Source organism: Fukomys damarensis, unplaced genomic scaffold (genome assembly GCF_012274545.1).
Source record: "Fukomys damarensis isolate Sample0158 unplaced genomic scaffold, DMR_v1.0_HiC HiC_scaffold_30, whole genome shotgun sequence".
Classification (NCBI taxonomy): domain Eukaryota; kingdom Metazoa; phylum Chordata; class Mammalia; order Rodentia; family Bathyergidae; genus Fukomys; species Fukomys damarensis.
This window is the reverse complement of record NW_022900942.1, coordinates 30,390,768-30,397,562: the sequence shown is the minus strand read 5'-3', so window position 1 is coordinate 30,397,562 and position 6,795 is coordinate 30,390,768. Positions and strand designations below refer to the sequence as shown.

The window sequence follows — 6,795 nt, the reverse complement described above, 5'->3', positions numbered from 1 at the left end:
CTCCTACCGGACAGGCGCGTCCAGGGCAGAGTCCGGCGCCAGGGCGACTCCGGGGAGGAGCCTGGCTCCCGCGGGTGGCGCACGCCCAGGGCACAAGGACCAAAAGGTGGCCCTGCAGGCCTCTCAATGGAGACGTGTGCTAAAGAGAGACGTTTGCTGCTGCGTTTGAGCAAGTTCCCACTTGCAGCCTAAGTTCATCAACTTTTGCTTTGTTTTGTTTTTGTTTTTTTGTAATAACCTTTTTACTTTTGAATAATTTGAGACAGACAGAAGGTTGCAAAAATATCACAGAGATTTAACTACACCCCTCAGCCCGTGTTCCCCTATGTCTGCCCCCTACATAATCTGTGTATTTGTCAAAACGAAAAACTTAGCAATGGTCCATGACCATTAACTAAATTCCGTCCTTTATGCAAATTTCACCAGTTTAGTGGCTAGTGACTTTCTATTTCAGGTTCCCATTCGAGATAGCACTGCACAGCATCAGTGTCACGCCTCCTCTGTGATAATATCTTAAACTTCTTGGCTTTGGACAGTTTTGAAAGGATTCCAGTGAAGCCTGTACATAACCCCCATTTGGTTTTGTCTGATGTATTTCCCACGGGGCTAAAGATTTGAGGGGAGAAGTCCTCAAAGACAAGCGCTCTGCTTGATGTTGGGACTGATGACTTAAAGCCACATCTCCCAGATTTCTCTACTGGGAAGTCACTCTTTCCCTACTCTTCTTTATTTGTTTGTTTTTTTAAAATTAATTTTATTGCTACCTTAAAGGCGTACAATATAATGACTTTCATTGTTGGAAATGTGTACCTTTACATAATCAATCTTGGCTCTTATTTTCTTCCCACATACTCTTCTGTGGATGAAAAATCACTCGATTCAGCCCACACTCCAGGAAGAGGAAGAACCAAAGGAAGAATCTCCTCAAAGAGGAGAGAAAGGCCATATATTATTATTTAGAATTATACTGCAAAGATACTTTTCTTTTTCTCCAATTTACTTATTCTGTCATTTACTTATATTGATATGGATTCATGTATCTTTGTCTTATACTTTGGGCTATAATTCAGTGCTATATCAATCATTTGTTGTTCAAATTGTTCCACTAGAAACCATTTTAGGTTGATGTCTATATCCCCAGGAAAGTTCATAAAGTTTTACATCTTTGGGTTAAAAAAAAAAAACTATCAACTCCACCTCTCACACATTTGACAGATTTGGAAAACTGCAACCTAAATCCCTAAATATACAAAGTCTTTTCAGAATCTTCCTGCAATTATTAATTCCCACCACAATTGGAAGGAAAGGTTATTTGTTTTCCCAACAGATTAACTTGTGAATTATAAAATTGAAGAAGTGAAAGCTAATGATTCTTAGCTAATTTTTTATTAACTAATCTTGGTTCTATTAAATAGATACATGTGTTTTTACAGATAAATCACATTCCAAAGATAGTGATGTTTACTACTCATTTAAACATTGAAGAAATCCAGCTGCTAAGGATCATTTGTTATTTTGCTTTGGTTTGCTTATGTTTGCCTTTTAAAGTCAGTTTCGTAAACATCACATTTCCTCCTCATGAGCGTGTGTCTTGCTCAGCATTTGATGCTACCCTTTGCATCTTTCTTTCTGGCAATAATCTTTCTTGGAGAGGAAAATCTATTTCTTTATTAGCCAAGGTCATGCCCCAATCAACATGAACACAGAATGATGGAAAAAAGTGTAGTCCACAGAGCTAACAGAATTCCTACTTTTCAACTACATTTTGACAAAATTTATTAAAACTAATATGAATTAAAGGAAAACTTCTTGTGTGAGTGTGGGGTGGGGTGATTGAGCCAAGGGGAGCTCTAGCACTATATTCCCAACCCTTCTTTTTGAGACAGGATCTCACTAAATGCCCAGCCTGGCCTGGAACTTTTGGGCTTCCTTTGTCAGCCTTCTGGCAAGAAAAGCTTTTACATTTAAGTGTCATTAGATATATGGAATAAATGTTTGTTCTTCCCAAAAATTCATCTGTTGAAGTCCTAATTACCAATGTAATATTTGAAAGTGGAGTCTTTCAGAAGTAATTAGGTCAGGGAGCCCTCATGAATGGGTTCAGGGCCCTTACAGAAAGAAATGAGAGGACCTCTCAATCATGGACAGATCCAGCAATAAGCAGCCATTTACAAACCAGGAAGAGGGCACTCACCAAGTACCACATCTGTGGCACTCAGACCTTGAACTTCCACCCTCCAGAACTATAAATAATACATGTTTACTGTTCAACCCAATTTAAGATCTGTCTATGGTATTTTATTATGGCAGCCAGAACTAAATGTTCCAGAAGAAACTGACAAAAAATCAGAGGTAAGGGTGACATTTTGTAAGCTTTTATAGGTAAATAATAGACCAAGCAGTTTAAAGGAGCTACTGAGGGGCCCAGTCCAGCTGTACCACAGGACTCTAAAGGGAACTAAAACAGAGAAGTGGGAACAAACTTTGAATAATAGACAAAAGCACCAGGAATTATCTTTTTCTTGTTCATATCATCTCTGCTAAGAAAGAAAAATAATTGTAGGAACTGAAACTCAGATTGTTGTTATGAATTCATCAGTAAAACACTTAGCAAATGTTTAGGAACCGGTATTTCTTCTTTGAAATTGAAGTCTGCCTAAATAAGAATGTCTTTTCATTTTGCATCTTCACAGACACAGAAACCATGACGTAACCAACAGTGATCTTCAAAGCACGTGACTGTTGGTTGAGCAACGGCACTGACAGATCAGAAAAGCTGCCAGCTATGCCCTAACTTCATAGCTACCAGCTGTAAGTCAGCAATGGGCTTATTATTGAAAAACTATTGCTGCTCTCTTAACAATAGTTTCAGGAATTCCTTTCAGAAATAGTGTTTCCAAGCACCCACCTGAATATTATTGTCTTTTGAACTTAGGCCGTTCTGATTTCTGTTGACTTTCCTTGTCGATGAGCTTCCTTCTCTCATTGGTTACACCTAAAATAGATGCTGTTTCCCTCTGTGCTATGAGGTCTTTCCCCCACCCCCTAAGGAAAAAACCCTGGAGGAAGTTCGAAGGAGGCATGAAAGACGGAGTGTCAATTTCCAATATTTCATCCAGAAGTTTCTACACTTGGAGGAGGAGGGTGAAGGGCAGAATAATACTGTGGAAAGTCAGTATTAGACAAAGGTTGTTGGGTCTAAAGTCTAAATTTCAAGACTAGTTGTCTTTGCCACTTTTTTCCCCCCACATTCTTGCTCTATATTCTCATCCTACCTCGAGTTGGTACAGGCAATTTTGATAGTAATTCCAGCAGCTTGTGTTTTCTCCAGTTCTTCAGCTGGAATAGGAAGAAGCTAATAAAGCCTGAAGCCCAATGACCTAAACTTTGTCTGCCTTTTGAAGCTGTTCATGGCGCTCTAGCTTTGCATATTCTTTTTGTATTCTAAAGTATTCTCTAGTGGGCTGTGGAAATTTTCCATCCTTTTTTTTTTATTTTGTAATTGTAGTGTGTATAGGAGATAATTATGGCTCCATACTTAAATTCCTGTTTCTAGGATTTTGTTGGTGGTTTTGTTTTGTTTTTGCTTTTGAAATACCGCCTTTGTTTATGGAATGGTGAGCACTTGTTACCAAAACAAAAATTTTTGTAAAAGAAAACAATATAAAATAATTTAAACCTCTGATATTCCATAAATCCAAACAAAAATGAGTGTTAAAATTAATTATTGAAGCAATTTTTCTGGATTGTTATTCTTCTGCATATCCTCGTGTATCATGCAAGGTTGGTACTTAGTAAAAATGTCTGAAGTCTAGGTCTAAATAAGTCTGTGTGTCTGCAATGTAACTATAAGCACATAATTAGTTCTTTGAACAACTGTGGCTGCCAAACAGCAAAATTATCTGAAGAAAAATTATGAAAATAAAATAATTTCACACATAAAGACAAGAAAATATGGTACCTAAATTTTTCTGTGTATGTTATTTCAAATATATAGTATATGGATTCAATGCTTTTGTTGAGGAATGAAACATACAGACGGACCATATAATTTCATCAAACCAAGAATAATGTCGGTAAGGAACACCAACAAATATCGATAAGAATTGCCGTGAAGTTTCATCAAATTACTTAGAAGACAGTCCCTAAATTTGAATTATTTTGCTAGGAGAGTTATGTGGCCTAAAAGTTTGGAGAAATCATCAAACTTTTACAATCAGGCCTAATGAAAAGAAATTGACATAGGACACAATGAGGAGGATTGGAGTAGCGCTGATACACTGGTGATGGACTAAATGAATGTCGGCAGAGTTTTAGTGTCAATGAAGTATTTCTATCTAGTCAAAGAATCGCCAGTGATTGCATTTACAGATTCAAGTTCAGGACAGAAGCAGCTGTGAGGGTGGTTAGGGTGAGCTACAGTGGGGCAGCAGTCTGCCGTGCTCACTGTCGGTGCAGTTGTGGTTGTAGTAGTAAGTTTTGTTGTAGCCATAGACACTTTAGGATTAGGAGTGATCATTCCGGGCTTGACATCACTTGAAGAAATGCAGATGATGACTGGGCCAGAGTTATGCCCTCCTTTACATACAAGGCACACTATGGGTGCTCCGATTATCATTGCAATCAAGGACTGACACAAGCTAGAAATACTTTCTACAGAGGACAGGTGCTTAAGAAATTGTGTTGCGCCTGTGCAAGGGAGGAAGAGGAAAATATCCACGTACTTATGAATTCAAACATTTCAAACCAATAAAATTCATTTATCTTTCATCTATATTACTGAAAGTGTAATTTATCAGAAAAACATATATAAACAGCAGGACTTACATTCTCGGATAGTACATACTAGTGTCGATATCTATGCTTCCATCCAAGAAAAAGATTGGCCTTATGTTTTGCCTCACATTAAAAGGAAATCCCCAGTAACTTCTCAGATATTCTTCTATCTGGACCCAAAATTAAAAATTAAAGAAAATAATTAATAGAAATGTGTTAAACATTTATATCCACCCCAAGTGAAATCATGCCACGGAAAGGGCACTGCCTACATGCAGAATAACCATAGAAGATTGATCAAAATCTCTTCCTTTCTAATCAAGACAGTCCTGAAAATCCTATAAATAAGCTTCTTCAGAGCCTAACAGCAATGTGAATTTTAGCAAGGTTGGATATTGGTCCTGATACATTCTCTGGTTGATATTTGGGTATAACTATCTAAATATTAAATTTAGATAACTATCTGACAGCATGAAATGTGGCTTGAGATTGCCCATGTTGTAGTCCAGTTCCTGTGAGCTATTTTGATTTGGAGGTTTGCTTCTTTCCTCTGAGTATCTGTTTTCTTACATATCAGATGCTGACTTACCGGATTAATTCAAAGATTAGTGTAAATAAGATAGCTTTGCCCTTTATGATGCATCATGCAACTATAAGGCTGAAATCAGTTGAAATTAGTTGAAACTAGATTGCTGGGTGAGTTTCAATTAAAGTTCCTGACTCTGGAAATTCTCATCTGTATGTTGTAGAATGATTGCAGGATTTACCTTACTGAATTTTTGTAAGATTTAAAGAGAAAATGTGTGCAAAGTGGTGAGAACACAACCTACCATGTAATAAGTTCTAGATAAAGAGATGATGATGATGATATAAATAATGGCTATTAATAGTTTTGGGTAGGCAGCAAGAAACAGAAGCAAGCACAGGCAGCAAGAAATAGAAAAAGAGTGCAGCTTTGAAGTTAGATAAATTTTAGTTTAAATCCAGAGCCTTTGAGATATAAAGCAAGTTTCCTAACTCCCAACTCGTCTGATTCTTGAGTTTCCTCATCCTTAACTTTTTTTATTCCTTAGGAAAATTAAAAAGAGATTGAAATTTTATTGCATATTTGCCTTCATCCATGAAGTAGCACATAATAATCAGGAGCTTGGGATTCCAAAGCTTCAAGGTTGAATATTTTGACTTAAAAACAGGCTAGTAGCGGGCATTTTTCTTAACATATGAAGCTTTTATCCCTTTATTAGAAAAACATATACCACATCAAAGGGTTAAGTAAGAATAATGTGAATAAGGTACTTGGCGCAATGCTTGACTTATAGTTTTCCAAACTGGTTACTGACCTTGATCACAAAGGCCAGGGGAACAGGCACCAAAGGCGAGGGGAACAGGAAGCTTGTAGCAAGAGCAACAGGACAGCTGCCACCACAACTCCAAATAATAATTTTCACTCAGAAATACCAGTAATGAGATGAAGCACAGGTGATGGGAACCTTACAACAAAACTGTGCTCTCTAGCTGAGCCTACCACAAACTAACCATGTGAACTCTTGAAAAATATGGACCTGTCAGAAGTCCATTTTCTCTTTCTGTTAAATACTGTAAGACTGGATGGAAATTAGAGTCTCCTGCTCAATAGTAAATAAGATTTACAGACAAGAAGAATCACTTTGAGTAACTCTGCCAGATAAAGGTCAATCTGCATTTATCAGACCTGAAAAGTAAGAATCTCTTAAGTTTAATCAAGATCTGAGCTTGGATCCTCTAACCAAGCATGAGGTGAGGTGAATGCTGGAGCCCACAGCACCAAACTAAGCAGCCAATCACTATCAGTAATCAGCCAGAATAATATCTCTCCCTGGGCAGTGAGGTCAAAACTGATCTCACTGAGTTTTCTTGGATTTGTCAAAATATTCAGGTGAAAGTGAAATTTTACATAAACATAAGTCAACGTGTATATATGTGCATATATGTATATCATATACCACATTGTTTATAGAATTTGACACATTTAAATTCATA

At 37.3% G+C, this 6,795-nt stretch overlaps 1 long non-coding RNA gene across 2 annotated transcripts in view; it reads left to right on the top strand.

Moving 5' to 3' along the window:
• The window catches only part of LOC104853541, a 40,018-nt gene that overhangs the window by 1,022 nt on the left and 32,201 nt on the right, over positions 1–6,795 (top strand). For both annotated transcript variants that reach the window (XR_004514795.1, XR_777812.3), the window contains exon 3: positions 2,694–2,811. This is a non-coding gene — a long non-coding RNA (uncharacterized LOC104853541). The remainder of the gene's footprint in view (positions 1–2,693; positions 2,812–6,795) is intronic.